Source organism: Panthera pardus, unplaced genomic scaffold (genome assembly GCF_024362965.1).
Source record: "Panthera pardus isolate Hobbes unplaced genomic scaffold, ASM2436296v1 HiC_scaffold_20, whole genome shotgun sequence".
NCBI classification, from domain to species: Eukaryota; Metazoa; Chordata; class Mammalia; order Carnivora; family Felidae; genus Panthera; species Panthera pardus.
The window spans coordinates 58,841,321-58,857,468 of NW_026526766.1; the positions used below are offsets into that span (position 1 = coordinate 58,841,321).

Consider the following 16,148-nt stretch of genomic DNA (forward strand, 5'->3'; position numbering starts at 1 on the left):
TGCATTATCCTTTCTTTATTGCTGATGTTCCAAGTTTCCTTCTTTTATCATTCCTTTGCATCTGAAGAGTTACCTCTACTCATCCTTTTAGGGGAGGTTTATTGGTCACCACAATTTCCCTTAGTTTTTCTTCCTCTTAGTCTTCCACCTTCCTGTCTGAAGGATATTTTTGCTGGATATAGAATTCTAAGTTGATGGTGATTTTCTTTCAGCACTTGAGAAATGTTGCACCACTTCTTTCCAGCCTCCATTTCAAATCGGAATTGGGCTGTCATTGGAATCAGTGCTCCTCTGTAAGTCGTTTGTCATTTCTCTCTGATGTCAAGATTTTTTTGTTGTTGTTGGTAGTTTTCAGAAGTACAAATATGATGCCTTGGTGTTTGTTTATTTGAGTTTATCCCTTCTGGAATCTGTACAGCTTCTTCAATCTAGACTTTTGTCTTTTGCCAAATTTGGGGAATTTTCAGCAATTATTCTTCAACTGCTTTTTCAGTCCCACTTTCTCTCTCTCCCCTGTCTTTCTGGAACTCCGATAAGATGAGGGATAACTTCCTCCTCCCCCCGCCCCCAATCATTTTTCTCTCTGTTGTTCAGAATGGGTACACACTATTAATTTGGCCTTAAATTCACTGATTTTATCCTTTGTTACCTCCACTCTACTACTGAGTTTATCCAGGGAGTTCTTTTTTTAACTTCTTTTGTTGTATTTTCCAGTTATATAATATCCATATGGTTATTTTTTATAACTTCTATTTCTTTGTTGATATTTCCTATGTTTTCTTTTTTCTATTGTAATCATAGCTTAATATTCATAATATTAAAATACCATATACGTTTTAATTTTGAAGTCATGTAGCAATTAACTTTCCTCTCCTGAAAAAAGGAATGACAAAAATGAGACCTAACTCATAGAATTTTCTTGAGATTAAATGACGTAATAAAAGTTCCTATTACATTATATGTTCAATAGACATCAATTATTATTGAAGATATCTAATCAGTTTCTAATCAGCATTTTTTTAAATTTCTGTTTTGTTTTTATTTTAATTTTATTTTTTAAAATTACATCCAAATTATTATATAGTGCAACAATGATTTCAGGGGTAGATTCCTTAATATCCCTTACCCATTTAGCCCATCCCCCCTCCCACAACCCCACCAGCAACTCTCTGTTTGTTCTCCATATTTAAGAGTCTCTTATGTTTTGTCTCCCTCCCTGTTTTTATATTATTTTTGCTTCCCTTCCCTGTGTTCATCTGTTCTGTGTCTTAAAGTCCTCATATGAGTGAAATCATATGATATTTGTCTTCCTCTGACTGACTAATTTCACTTAGCATAATACCCTCCAGTTCCATCCATGTCGTTGCAAATGGCAAGATTTCATTCTTTTTGATTGCCGAGTAATACTCCATCGTATATATATATCACCTCTTCTTTATCCATTCATCCATCGATAGACATTTGGGCTCTTTCCATACTTTGGCTATTGTCAATAGTGCTGCTATAAACATTGGGGTGCATGTGCCCCTTCAAAACAGCATGTCTGTGTCCCTTGGATAGATACCTAGTAGTGTAATTGCTGGGTCATAGGGTAGTTCTATCTTTAATCTTTTGAGGAACCGCCATACTGTTTTCCAGAGTGGCTGCACCAATTTGCATTCCCACCAGCAGTGCAAAAGAGATCCTCTTTCTCTGCATCTTCGCCAACATCTGTTGTTTCCTGAGTTGTTAATGTTAGCCATTCTGAAAGGTGTGAGGTGGTATCTCATTGTGGCTTTGATTTGTATTTCCCTGGTGGTGAGTGATGTTGAGCATTTTTTCATGTGTCAGTTGGCCATCTGGATGTCTTCTTTGGAGAAGTGTCTATTCATGTCTTTTGCCCATTTCTTCACTGGATTATTTGGTTTTAGGGTGTTGAATTTGAGAAGTTCTTTATAGATGTTGGATACTGACCCTTTCTCTGATATGTCGTTTGCAAATATCTTCTCCCATTCTGTCAGTTGCCTTTTAGTTTTGCTGATTGTTTTCTTTGCTGTGCAGAAGATTTTTATTTTGATGAGGTCCCAATAGTTAATTTTTGCTTTTGATTCCCTTGCCTCCGGAGACATGTTGAGTAAGAAGTTGCTGTGGCCAAGATCAAAGAGGTTTTTGCCTGCTTTCTCCTCAAGGATTTTGATGGCTTCCTGTCTTACATTTAAGTCTTTCATCCATTTGAGTTTATTTTTGTGTATGGTGTAAGAAAGTGGTTCAGGTTCATTCTTCTGCATGTCGCTGTCCAGTTTTCCCAGCACCACTTGCTGAAGAGACTGTCTTTCTTCCATTGGATATTCTTTCCTGCTTTGTCAAAGATTAGTTGACCATATGTTTGTGGGTCCGTTTCTGGGTTCTCTTGATTCTGGGTTCCATTGATCTGAGTGTCTGTTTTTGTGCCATCCTATGTTTTCATTTGAGAACTCATGATTGGTTATTGAAGGATTTTTAGGAAAGCCACTTTAAAAACATTGTCAGATCATTTTAACATCTATAGTTTCTCCATTTTGGCATCTGTTGATTGTCTTTCTCTCACCCCAAGATGAGATTTTTCTTGTTCTTGGTAGGATAACTGATTTTTTAATAAAGCTTTTTTTTTTTTACATTTATTTATTTTGATAGAAAGAGTGAGAAAAAGAGTGCATGGGAGAGAAGGAGCAGAGAGGGAGGGAGGGAGAGAGAGAATCCCAAGAAGGCTCTGCACTGTCAGTCAGAGCCCAATGTGGGGCTCAAATACTTCCCTTCTGCCACCCTGAACTATAAGATCATGACCTGAGCTGAAGTCAAGAGTCAGACACTTATAACTGATTTTTAAAATTGTATCTCAGGGGCGCTTGGGTGGCTCAGTTGGTTGAGCATCCAACTTCAGGTCATGATCTTGTAGTCCTCGAGTTCAAGCCCCCCGTCAGACACACTGCTGTCCACACAGAACCTGCTTTAGATCCTCCCTGCCCCTCTCTCTGCCCCTGCCCCTCCTGCTCTCTCCCAAAAATAAATAAATATTTAAAAATAAATAAATAATAAATAAATAAAATTGTATCCTGGACATTTGGGGTATTATGTTATGAGATTCTGGATCTCATTTGAATTCTGTTTTAGCAGGCCTCAACAGACACTGTACTAGTAGGGAAAGGTAACCGTGCCTCATGACCCCTGGAGTGAGGATGGAAGCCCAAGTCGCCCACTGAGACTCTGCTGACACCCCCCGGTGCAGAGTGGGAGATGTGTCTTGTGACCTCAGGGCAGGGGTAGACATCCCGGTTCTCTGCTAGCTTCCACTGACCAGGGGTGGGAGAGTGGGAGTAGGAATGTTGTGTGTCATTTTTTCTCTGGAGTTTGGCTGGAATGGGGTACATGTTGTCACAAAGGCTTCTGTCTTGTTAGGCTGCCCTTTCCCATTCCTTTGGCTGCAGAAATCAGAGTTTTCTCGCGGCTATTTTTTTTCTTTTGTTTGTGCCTGTTGGCGTGTCCTACTCCTGGGCTCCTCTGGTGCCTGGTCGGGATACATAGGGCGCAAAAAGAAAACCCAAGGAGTTTGTTGCCACATTGTTCTTTGTGTCCTGAGGTGCCTGAGCTGGTCTGCCTTCTCTCTCCATCAATCAGAATTTTCTTATGTTTGTTTTACATATTATGTCTAGAGATTTCAGCTGCATTTATCAGGAGGAATAGAGAGAAATGTGTCCCCTGTCTTGTCCAGAACAGAAAGTCCTAGGTATGTGTTTTTCGGTGACTGCTGTGTAGCATTCAGTGAAGCTTTTTGATCCGAAAATTCAAGTTTCTCGAAGCTCATAAAATTTTCGTCTATTGCTCCTTTGGTTATCGCTTCACTCCCTTATTATTTTTGCTCCATTTGGTTATCCTACTAAGTGTGTATCTCCTAGATGCTTCATCCATGTTTTTAAACTTTTTCACTCTAATTTCCATTTCTTTGTGGTTTTGGTTTGGTACTGTGGGATTGTTCTCCTTTTGCACATTTCGGGTCACTAAATCAATTTTCAGTGGTCCTCATTCTATTTTTCACTTCCACAATTAAATTGTTTAAATTTAGGAGCACCTGGGTGGCTCAGTCGGTTGAGTGTTTGACTTTGGCTCAGGTCATGATCACACGGTTCATGAGTTCAAGCCCTGCATCAGGTTTGCTACTGTCAGCAAAGAGCCACTTTAGATCCTCTGTCTCCCTCTCTCTACCCCTTCCCTGCTTGTGGTCTCTCAAAAATAAATAAACAAACATTAAAAAAAAGTTTAGCTTTAGAAATTGTCTTTTTAACTTCCCAAAACCATGTGTCTTCATCTGATTCTTTTTTCTATTTTTTTAATAAAAAAATTTTTTTAACGTTTATTTATTTTTGAGAGAAAAAGACTGAGTGGGAGTGGGAGAGGGGCAGAGAGAGAGAGGGAGACACAGAATTGGAAGCAGGCTCCAGGCTCTGAGCTGTCAGCACAGAGTCCGACGCAGGGCTCGAACTCATGAGCTGTGAGATCGTGACCTGAGCTGAAGTCGCATGCTTAACTGATTGAGCTACCCAGGAGCCCCTGATTCTTTCTAATTTCTATGTGAATCTCCTTAAAATTCTTACTTTAAAGACTCACTTTTTCTTCTTCTAAATCTATCTCAATATGAGTCCTCTCTTCTAGTTATTTAACTTGGTCTTCTTCCTTCAAGTTATGGGGTCTCCTTAAATAATCTCTGATCTGCTTTGGCTGCTCATATTGGCACCTGGGCAACTCCATCTATGTGGCCTCTTGGGTAGCAGCAGTTCAGCAATCATGATAACAAAGGAAGATGATGATTCTCCAGTGGCCTAGTGGTGAACAAGCCTGATTAGCGGGGCCCAGCATGCTGAGGTGAAGTGGGAGAGGCTTCTAGGATCTTCAGACACCCCCACTAGGAAGAGGGAAGGATTGGGCTGTGTGCCATTGTGTAGGTTGTCTACTGTACAAGGGTACCTAGTTGAAAAGTTAAGAGTTAAAACCCACTTGCTGAGCTGTGTACCATGGTGTGGAGTTACATCTGCCTGAAGGAGGGGAGCAGTATTTTCTTGTTTTCACGAAGACATCTGAGGAGGTGATGCTTTTTTTCCCTAATCCATAAAGGTGCTGTATGGGCTAGTAGTGGCCCTGGGAGGGATAGTTTGGCCCAACTGTGACATTCCCCTCCAGGGAGACAAACCTCAGCAGAATCAAGGGGCTTCCCTCAGGGCCACATGCAGGAAGTGGGCAGGGGCGGTTCCTCCTTACCTACAAAAGAATCCCACCCTGTTGGGGCCAGCTGGGCCCCTCAGGTAGCCCCAGAATCAAAAGCCTTCACTTTAGGCTCACTAGCAAGGCAGGAACTTCCCAGGCTCCTGGGCTTTGGTCCTTCCCGCAGTTTTATTTTTTATTTTTTTTAATTTTTTTTAACGTTTATTTATTTTTGAGACAGAGAGAGACAGAGCATGAATGGGGGAGGGTCACAGAGAGAGGGAGACACAGGATCTGAAGCAGGCTCCAGGCTCTGAGCTGTCAGCACAGAGCCCGACGCGGGGCTCGAACCCACGGACCGTGAGATCATGACCTGAGCCGAAGTCGGACGCTTAACCGACCGAGCCACCCAGGCGCCCCGCTTCCCGCAGTTTTAAACAGTGTGGCAGAGATGGCATCCTTCACCAGTCCTGCACTGGTTCAGTCTCCCTGGGTAGGTGTGACATCTCCTTCATGTTCCAGCTCTAGGCCCTCTCAGCCTACCGTCTCCATTCACTGTGTGCCTTACAGCATGACTTACCTCCATAGGGAGCCAGCTGAGAGGGAAGTCAGTTATAGGATGCAGGTCCTCACCTTTAGAGAATCCCCCTGGCAGGTCATCCCAGGGTGATTTATGAAATTTCTCCATATTATGATTCTGTTGCAATCATCTTTCTCCCCACAAGAAGAGAGCTCCGTTGCCTAGATAAGCTTGAATTTGAATCCCAGTCGCCAGATGTGACCTCATACAAATCATTGGATTTCTCTGAGCTTGCCTCAGGTTTTTCTTCTGTACAATGGAGATAATCACGTTTGGGTTGCATTCCTCAAGGAGCTATTGAGAGAGTAAAAGATGATTGCTCTGCCCGGTGTTTTTACAAATGGCAAAGTGCTATGGAAAGTAAAGGGGATGAAGAAAGTAATGATAGAGGGAAGAATGATAGAGGGAAGCCCCCCTGGGCTGTGGGGACCAGAGCAGTGGTGTGGAGTTGCAGTCACCTGGCACATTCAGAGCAGAATCGAGCCTGGGGTGACTGGTACAGATGTAGTGGCAAGACCAGAGTAGGGCCATGCCAGACCTTGGCCACAACCTCAAGGGCATGCCGTTGGAACCTATCTCCCAAAAGCTGAACCAGCAGAGAAATAGAGAATTTTTTAAGAAGTTAAAAAGAAAAAAGATGTTGAAGACACGCCTATATTTTCAAAGCCATCCCTCAGAACGCTGAAAGATTTATCATCTCAGGAATGAGATTAAAAACTTGTCTGACAGGAGACATAAAGAATTCAAATGTTTTCAAGAAATTGTGATAATCATTCTCAGCTCTATCCCATCCTTCCCCTCTCTTTTCCAACCTGGTCATAAGTCTATTGCATTAGCCATAGATTAGAATATCAGTTTCATCAAGAAGCAGAGAATGTGATTGGGGATAGGAAAAGAAGTGTAAGCAGACAAAGCAAATATGAGAGGTAAGGAAGCAATCCAGAAAGGAGCCGTGCTTTCCACATCCCCATCCCCCACCCCTCCTAAAAAAAGTACAAATGGACCATCTTTAGGAGCATGACTGTGATCAGTCATGGAGAGCACGGCGAGACGGGGCTCTCTTCACTAAGGCACAGAAAACGGACCCTCTCTTCTAACTCCCTGTACATTGTATTTTACAGTGAACTGGAAACTCATTTTTAAGAAGTGAGCAGTGAATGACTGCTTCTGTGTCCTAGAATCTTGAGAGTAAGAACACGCTGTTTTTATGTCATTGTTTCACTCCGTGGAGCAACAATTTACTTGTCCTCAAGAGGTAATATAATCCTCATGATAAGCACCCAGTTTCTTTTGCAGACAACAGCCAGACCTCTCTTTCTGACTAGGTAACACTTTAGCCTCCTTAATCTCAAAGAATCATTTGATTTGGAGCTCAGGAGACCTTGGTCTATAACGTGTCATTCTCTCCTTTTACAGAGGAGGAAATGGTAGCGCAGAGAGGTGTTGTGACTTTCTCCTAGCCACACAGCAGGGGAGGGACAGAACTGGGTTCTAGAACACTAGGGCACTGCTTTCCTTTAAAAAAAAAATTTTTTTTAACGTTTATTTATTTTTGAGACAGAGAGAGACAGAGCATGAACAGGGGAGGATCAGAGAGAGAGGGAGACACAGAATCTGAAACAGGCTCCAGGCTCTGAGAGGTCAGCACAGAGCCTGATGCAGGGCTCGAACTCACGGACCTTGAGATCATGACCTGAGCCGAAGTCGGACGCTTAACCAACCGAGCCACCCAGGCGCCCCAGGGCACTGCTTTTCTACAAGCAGCTTGCCATAAGTGCTGGCATGGATCTCATAAAGGGCTATTCCTAAGTCTTCCTGCAGTACTTCAACAGTCCATGAGTCTCAGCTCACCCTAGTCTCAAAGAAACTGTCTTCGTTATAGTTCATTATGAAGTCGCTCTTGAATACTAAAGACACATATTTAGTTTTTGTGCCATAACTCTCTTAACCAAACCATTCCATTCCCCATCTGGTCTGGGTTTAAGTTTAAATCACTAGGGGCGCCTGGGTGGCGCAGTCGGTTAAGCGTCCGACTTCAGCCAGGTCACGATCTCACGGTCCGTGAGTTCGAGCCCCGCGTCAGGCTCTGGGCTGATGGCTCAGAGCCTGGAGCCTGTTTCCGATTCTGTGTCTCCCTCTCTCTCTGTCCCTCCCCCGTTCATGCTCTGTCTCTCTCTGTCCCAAAAATAAATAAACGTTAAAAACCAAAAAAACAAAACAAAACAAAAAGTTTAAATCACTACACTTCAACAGGCATAAGTCCGTAGTAGGTACTCAACAATGTTGGTTGAATGACCACTTGAAGGCCCATTAAGGAATCATGTCATTTAAAATTTTTTTTAATTTCTTTTAATTAATTAATTAATTAATTAATTTACATCCAGGTTAGGTAGCATATGGTGCAACAATGATTTCAGGGGTAGATTCCTTAATATCCCTTACCCATTTAGCCCATCCTCCCTTCCACAACCCCTCCAGTAACCCTCTGTTTGTTCTCTATATTTAAGAGTCGCTTATGTTTTGTCTCCCTCCCTGTTTTTATATTATTTTTGCTTCCCTTCCCTGTGTTCATCTGTTCTGTGTCTTAAAGTCCTCATATGAGTGAAATCATATGATATTTGTCTTCCTCTGACTGACTAATTTCACTTAGCATAATACCCTCCAGTTGCATCTATGTCGTTGCAAATGGCAAGATTTCATTCTTTTTGATTGCCGAGTAATACTCCATTGTATATCCTCTTTATCCATTCATCCATCGATAGACATTTGGGCTCTTTCCATACTTTGGCTATTGTCAATAGTGCTGCTATAAACATTGGGGTGCATGTGCCCCTTCAAAACAGCATGTCTGTGTCCCTTGGATAGATACCTAGTAGTGTAATTGCTGGGTCATAGGGTAGTTCTATCTTTAATCTTTTGAGGAACCGCCATACTGTTTTCCAGAGTGGCTGCACCAATTTGCATTCCCACCAGCAGTGCAAAAGAGATCCTCTTTCTCTGCATCTTCGCCAACATCTGTTGTTGTCTGAGTTGTTAATGTTAGCCATTCTGAAAGGTGTGAGGTGGTATCTCATTGTGGCTTTGATTTGTATTTCCCTGGTGGTGAGTGATGTTGAGCATTTTTTCATGTGTCAGTTGGCCATCTGGATGTCTCCTTTGGAGAAGTGTCTATTCATGTCTTTTGCCCATTTCTTCACTGGATTATTTGGTTTTGGGGTGTTGAATTTGAGAAGTTCTTTATAGATGTTGGATACTGACCCTTTCTCTGATATGTCGTTTGCAAATATCTTCTCCCATTCTGTCAGTTGCCTTTTAGTTTTGCTGATTGTTTTCTTTGCTGTGCAGAAGATTTTTATTTTGATGAGGTCCCAATAGTTAATTTTTGCTTTTGTTTCCCTTGCCTCCGGAGACGTGTTGAGTAAGAAGTTGCTGTGGCCAAGATCAAAGAGGTTTTTGCCTGCTTTCTCCTCAAGGATTTTGATGGCTTCCTGTCTTACATTTAAGCCTTTCATCCATTTTGAGTTTATTTTTGTGTATGGTGTAAGAAAGTGGTTCAGGTTCATTCTTCTGCATGTCGCTGTCCAGTTTTCCCAGCACCACTTGCTGAAGAGACTGTCTTTCTTCCATTGGATATTCTTTCCTGCTTTGTCAAAGATTAGTTGACCGTATGTTTGTGGGTCCGTTTCTGGGTTCTCTTGATTCTGGGTTCCATTGATCTGAGTGTCTGTTTTTGTGCCAGTACCATACTGTCTTGATGATTACAGCTTTGTAATACAGCTTGAAGACTGGGATTGTGGTGACTCCAGCTTCGGTTTTCTTTTTCAAGATCACTTTGGCTGTTTGGGGTCTTTTCTGGTTCCATACAAATTTTAGGATTGTTTGTTCTAGCTTTGTGAAGAATGCTGGTGTTATTTTGATAGGTATTGCAGGAACCATGTCATTTTAGATCTGAAAGAAACCTTGAAGGTCATTCTGTCTCACTTCTCCTTTCTTCTGTAGCCTGAAGATTGAGGGGATTTGGGCAACGGGCAGAACAGTACTAGAATCCTTTTTGTTTTTGTTTTTTCCTGCCTCCCAGACCATTATTCATTTTTTCACCTGCACTGCTTCTCGGTAATTTGATATGACAGCATTAAAATTGCCAATGTATTGTACCAATGTACTGGTATACCAAATAAAAGTTTCTAACGTCTACTTTAAAGACACTACTCCATACAAAGTGACAGCAGCAGGTTTAAAACAATTTTTTTAGCCTTATGGAATTCAATCATTCTGAGGAGGAGCAAAAACTGTCTTCAATCACCACAGACAGTAAAGCTAAAATTTGAAGCAGTAAACTATTCTATTTTGGGAACAATAGATATGAAGTCAGGAAGAGTTAGGCATTCGAAGAAGGAAATTATATAGAAAAGCTAACTATTAAGTCAGCTCTCAGAAGTATTTGGATGCAAAGGAGATTAATACGGATAAAGGGAAGGTATGGGCACTTAGCCAGTAACAAATGACACGCTCATGCTGTGGAGAAAGCAAAACTTTTAGCTGAAATGGTACTTATGGGAAATAAATTCAAACCTCAGATGTTTTAGTCAGGAAGTCTCATTAGGATGCAACACAGCTTCTCATTATGGGTTATTACATAGTGTCACTAAAAAAGGAGAGACATCTGAGAAGGACAAGGCGTGATCAAATAGCCATATGAGAGATTTCAGTCGTGCTGTATCTTGCTCTATATTAATATCAGATCATTTGATGGTATTCTCTCACCAAAAATGACTTGACAGTGACAGAAACAGAGATTAAAAGTGATCTAGATTGAAATGACAGCTGTTAGGGTAAAGTTCCTTTGAGAATCTTATGTATGTTTTATTCATTGATTTATTTATTCATTCAACAAATATCTATAGAGTTCTAGGAAGACAAAAATAAATAAGGTAATTGTCTTTCTCAAGTAGGCTTCAAGAAGACGCACATGTGAATAAATCATTGTAATGTGGGGCACTTGGCGTTTTATTTGAAGAATCGCCCAAGTGCAGCACAGGCACACAGGAGGTACTGGGAAGACCTCATAGAGAAGATACTTTTGACCGGGGTTTAAAGGAGGAAGAATCTGTCTGGCAAGTTGCAGTAAAGGGAGGAAACAAACGGGAAACCAGGAAGCGTCCCAGAGTGAGCCAATAGCTTATGCAAAGCACTTAGCTGTGGGGGATTTAGAATCCCAGGTGAGGCCCAGCACCGCTACTGCAGGGCTTCTGGTCTTAGGTGAATGACTGCACTTCCTAGGGCCTCAGTTTCCTTCTGTGAAAAAGGAGCATGGCAGCCCTCACTGCATACACTGTTTATAAGCGTGACTAAGTGCCGGCCAGCAGGGAGTGAGCACTGTTTTACCCCTAGTCACTCTCGGTTGTTCTTCTTCCGCTACGTTTGCAGAGGGAGAAACCTGGAACTGAGAGGGTGTGGAGCTTTCCCGTGCTTACACCGGTTAACAAGTGGCTGGGCTGGGATTTGAAGAGAGGCGGTTTGGCTTGAGATGGTATTGTTTAGCGCTATGCTTCACGTCTTTCCTTACATGAAATGTTGTGTGTAAAGCACTTAACACGGTGCCTGACACACCGTAGTAAGTTAATAAATTGTAGCTATTTTTACTATTGTAAAATATGATGTGCCTAGGAACAAGAGGTATTTGGTGTGAAGTATAGGGTGATGTCTAAATGGGGCTGTAGCTGGAACAGGTCAGATTACTGAGGGCTGCATGCCATGCTAAGCAGTTAGGGGCTTGTCATAGGTCAAGAAGAAACAGTCGAGGTATCTTGAGCAGGAGAGGGACTTGTCTGATTCCTGGTTTAAAAAAGATCCCTGGCAGGGGGACCTGGGTGGCTCAGTCAGTTAATTGTCCAACTACGACTCAGGTCATGATCTCGCAGTTCTTGAATTCAAGCCCCATGAAGAGCCTGCTTGGGATTCTCTCTGTCTCCCTCTCTCTCTCTGTCCACTTGTGCGCATGCTCTCTCTCTCAAGATCAATAAATAAACTTTTAAAAAAGGGATCCCTGGCAGCATGTGGAAGATGAATTGCAAATAGGCAAGATTAGAGGCATTTACTACAGCTTCGCCAAGAAATGGTGAGGCTCCAACTGAGTAAGGCACAGGGAGCGGGCAAGATGAAGAGGAGGAGACGTGTGGAAGGGATGCTATGGAGACAGAGTTGACTGGACTTAGCGACCAGCAGGGTATGAGGGCCATGAAGAGGGAAGAGTCTAGAATATCCCCTGGGTTTTGGTGTAAGTGCCACTGCCAGTTGAGGAATGGAAGCAATATAAAAGGGGTAATTTAGGGGAAAGGCGAGAGTTTGGTTTTGGCTCCTTTGAGACTGGGGCACCTGAGGAGGATTCAGGAGATGTTCCGTTGGCAATTATGCCTCTGGGTTTGGAGCACAGAATAAGGTCTGGACTGAACCATGCATCGGACAGAATTGCTCAGTTAGAGAGAAGAGACAAAAGAGACCAAGAGGGGACATGAGGAACCTTGGCATTTAAACAGCCAGCGGACAAGGAAAGCTGAGGGAGAAAAGCGATCAGAATGGGAACCAAGGCAGAACGGGGACCCAGGTGCCATGGGTGAAAAGTGTTTACACATTAGGTACATAAAGCTCCTGAAGAGGAAGATACTTCTGGCATGGGCAGCTAGGAAATAGAGAGGGACAGGACAAAATTCCATGGGCAAAATCTGTACTTGCTGGACAAGGGGGTTGAGTTTTTATTTTCCTTTCTTGACAAGTGACCTCTTCAGTCTTTAATCTGCATTAGGGAGAGTAATTTGGTTATTAATCTTTATCTACAACACATCATTAAAAAAATTAAACTGTCTTTAGAGATAGATTTGCATGGAGTCGTTAAGAAATAATGTGGACAGGTACAACACTTAGGTTTTTAGAAGCTTACTTTATTTCCACCACGGCTTTAGAATTTTCCATTTTCTGTCCACTTCCCCTAATGATGCTTATCCCAAGGCAGAATTCGGTACACTGTCCCTAGAGTGGAGACAGATCGGGGAAGCAGACCCCAAGGAGTGAAGGGTAACTCAGCCCATGGATCTGGGTGACAGAGGGGCTGGAGCACTGAGAGAAAAGAGATCTTTGGGTGTAGGTAGCTAGGAGGCCTTTCCAAGAGGGAGCCTCTGAGGAGAGAGGTTTTGAATAGAAGCCTGGATTTGGAAGTAAAAGATATACAGGAGGCAGGTGATGGACTGCCTTTCTTCATTTAGGCCAGGTAGGCTGTAGTGCTATTTTTGTTTTTGTCTTTTTTTTGTTTGTTTGTTTGTTTGTTTTTAGTTTTGAAAAAACTTTGAAGTGTATTTTGAGAAAGACAGAGAGAGTGAGCAGGGGAGGGGCAGAGAGAGAGGGGGACAGAGGATCTGAAGTGGGCTCCGTGCTGACAGCTGAGAGCCGTCGGGGCTCAAACTCACAAGCTGCGAGATCATGACCTGAGCTGAAGTCAGATGCTCACCCGACTGAGCCACTCCGCCATCCCCATTTTTAGTTTTAATTTGATGAAGGACACACTTAATTCACTTACATTTGTGCTCCATTCCATCACCAGATTGATCTATATACCAATCTGATGGTGCCCCTTCCCCACTCAAAACTACCTCTCATGCTTCAGCTCTCTGCCCCTTCCCTTCCCTCAAGGGGCTCCCTCTCATCTTTGGGTCTTTGTTCCTGTGGCCTCTGCCTAGAAAGCTCTCTCCACACTCCTCCCTGTCACCGGCCACCTCTTCGGCCTTTCCGGGTTTCTGTATAGAGGGCATCCTCTCCAGGAGGCCTTCTTCCCTTGCTCAGCCAATGCAGGTGCCCCGCTTGGGACCCTGGGATCACACTATTACTCTAAGAGCTGCTCTGTATTAACAGCCCATTAGTGCATTCCTGAGGGCAGGGATAGTGCTTTATTCGAAGCTGTATCTCCAGGGTCTAACACGGGGTAGGGACCTAGTAGGTGCTAGGTAGATTCGTCAGCAGGGAAAAGAGTTCTTGGACAGAGGCATGCATTTGGGTGGGATGGACAGACAGGTGTAGGGCCAGAACCAGAGCAGTGGGTAAGATGGCCCAGGGAGTCGGAAGAGGGCTGAGTGCAGAGTCCTAGGCATCGCGGCATTTCAGGGCTTTGGGGTGTGAGGAGCCCTCAAAGGAGACCACGCAGGAGTAGTTAGTGAGCCTCGGGAAAGCTAAGGGACCCCAATGCTCCGTCGCTGAAGGAATTTAGAGGCAGAGAAGGAAGGCCGTAGTGCCAAAGTGGGTCCACTTCTTCCATCTCCCCGCAGCCCGGGAGCCTGTTGAGAGGAGGGCGAAGTTGGGGCCATCTGCATTCCCCAGAGTCCCACGTAGCTGGAGTTCTTCGAAAAGCCTTGGAGTGTGACAGTCAGGGGGAGGGTGGAGTGAGCAGGCGGTCGTTCCTTGGGACTCTTCTAGGTTCCAGTCTGGCCCCGCCGCCGGCGGACCGGGTGACCTTGGGGGAGCCCCTTTCCTCTCCCGGCCTCAGTCTCCCCGTGGGTACTCGGCGGACGTTGCGTGCCTCGGTGGGGAGCCGGGGAAGGCCGGCGGAGGCAGGCCCGGGTGGGAGCGGGACCGCCCACTGCGGCGGGCCGGGACCTCCCGGGCCCGCGGAGGCGGCGCGCGGGGCTCCTCCCCCGGGGCGGGGGTCGCGGCGCCGGCAGCTGGCGGCCCCGCAGCTGCAGCCTCAGCACCTGCCGCGGCCAGACGGCGCGGGCGCGGCCGGGCCCTGCGCCCCCCCTCCGGCTGCAGCCGCGGCGCGGGAGGCGGAGCCCGAGCCGAGCCCGAGCCGAGCCGCTGCCCGAGCCTTGCCCGCGTCCGTGCCCGCCGCCGGGCGGGGCCGCCCCTCGCCGAAAGCGTCAGCTCTTCGGGTCCGCGTCCGCGCGGGCGGCGCCTCCTCTGCAGGTAAGGGCGAGGTCCCGGCGCCGCAAAGTTTTGGGAGGGGGGGACTGACGGTCCCTACGCCCCGGGCCTGCGCCTCCGGTAGCTGCAGGCTGCCTGCCCCTCGGCTTCCTCCGCGCCGCCCTCCGCCGTGCGCTCTGCTTGCACCATCGCCCCCGGCTGACCTGCGCCCGGCTCCAGTCCTCGTGTCCCATCCCGGTGGGGGGCGCGTCCGCGGGTTCGCTCAGGGCGTGCAACGGTTAAATCTGCCCCAGCATCAATGTGTTGCTTAAGTTTTTGAGACGTGCATGGGGTAGTGCAAAGAGCGGCAAACCGGGTGGCGGGAGACCTGGATTCAGGTGCGGCCACCGCTAGCGCCAACTTTCTGAGTGACCTCAGACCAGCCAGTCCTGCCCCGTTTCGACGGCCACACCTGGACCAGGAGGGGTTCGCCAGGATGATCATCTGAAGCACACTTCTGTCTTGCCGTTTTGTGAGTCAGGGGTACCCCTAAGTGTCTCAGCTCCAGGGCTCCTTGTGGGGTGGAACCCACAGAAGTCAGTCTGGGTGAGGGGGCGTCACATCGCTAGCCGGCAGAAGTTTGGGCTGAGCTTTGTGAGGGGTGTTAAGTCAGTGTCTGGGAAGAGGACGCTGCTGGAGCTTAGAGTCCGGGCCCTGGCTTTTGGTGGCCCCTCTGCCATCCACTGACTGTGTGACCTTGGGCAAGTCCCCCTAGTAGTTTTGCCACCTACAAGTGGGGAGGGAGGAATATGCACTACATGATCCTTGCTGTCCTTCTGCTGTAAACTTTGGAGAGGTGGAATCTACCAGGTCTATTTAGGGTTAGTTTGGGTAGAGGAAATATTGGGTAGAGAGGAAACATACACCCAGCACTTGCAAATGGGAGTTTAGAAAATAAAGGGATTTGCACGGTGCTTTGGGAGTCCCGAAATAGACATGGCAAGGATTGGTGAATGCTGGCCTTCCCTCCGTCAGTGCTTTGGACCATCATAAAATATTCAACAGAATAATGATTTGTTTTCAGAGTGGCTTATAGATCAGGAAGCGTTTCTGTTTGTGAGTCGGTTATTTTTGTTAAAACCTCAAAATAGTTGTTCCAGGGGTAAAAATGCACTGTTCTAGGGGTCCTGACATAGAGGCCAGCATCTACTTGTTTCTAAAGTGATGGGTGAGATGTTTTCCAATCAAGATGATATAGAAAGTCACTCTAAATCAGGCATTCCTTGCTGGGTGTTCAACACAGGCATACTTGGAGAGGCCTACGGTTTGGCAAGTACATGTTTTCCAGGACAAGTGCATTCTGGTGCAGCCACAGCAGAACAACTGTGAGGTAGTTAACTGATGTCCTAGAGGTGAGCTTTGTTCTTTTGGCCCATCTTCTGTCCCCCTTGTGCTGCAGTTAGCATCTCCCCAG

General features: G+C 45.4%; 1 protein-coding gene across 3 annotated transcripts in view; it reads left to right on the plus strand.

The window, feature by feature from the left end:
- Positions 1-16,148, plus strand: part of FRMPD1 (FERM and PDZ domain containing 1) — a 143,274-nt gene that overhangs the window by 39,708 nt on the left and 87,418 nt on the right. The window contains exon 1 of one of the 3 annotated variants that reach the window (XM_019454449.2): positions 14,633-14,737. The exons of 1 other annotated variant lie outside the window; for it this stretch is intronic. The gene's annotated coding sequence lies outside the window, so the exon portion shown is untranslated. Of the gene's footprint in view, positions 1-14,632; positions 14,738-14,760; positions 15,207-16,148 lie in introns of those variants that run through there. One more of the 3 variants, XM_019454452.2, reaches the window with a different exon arrangement.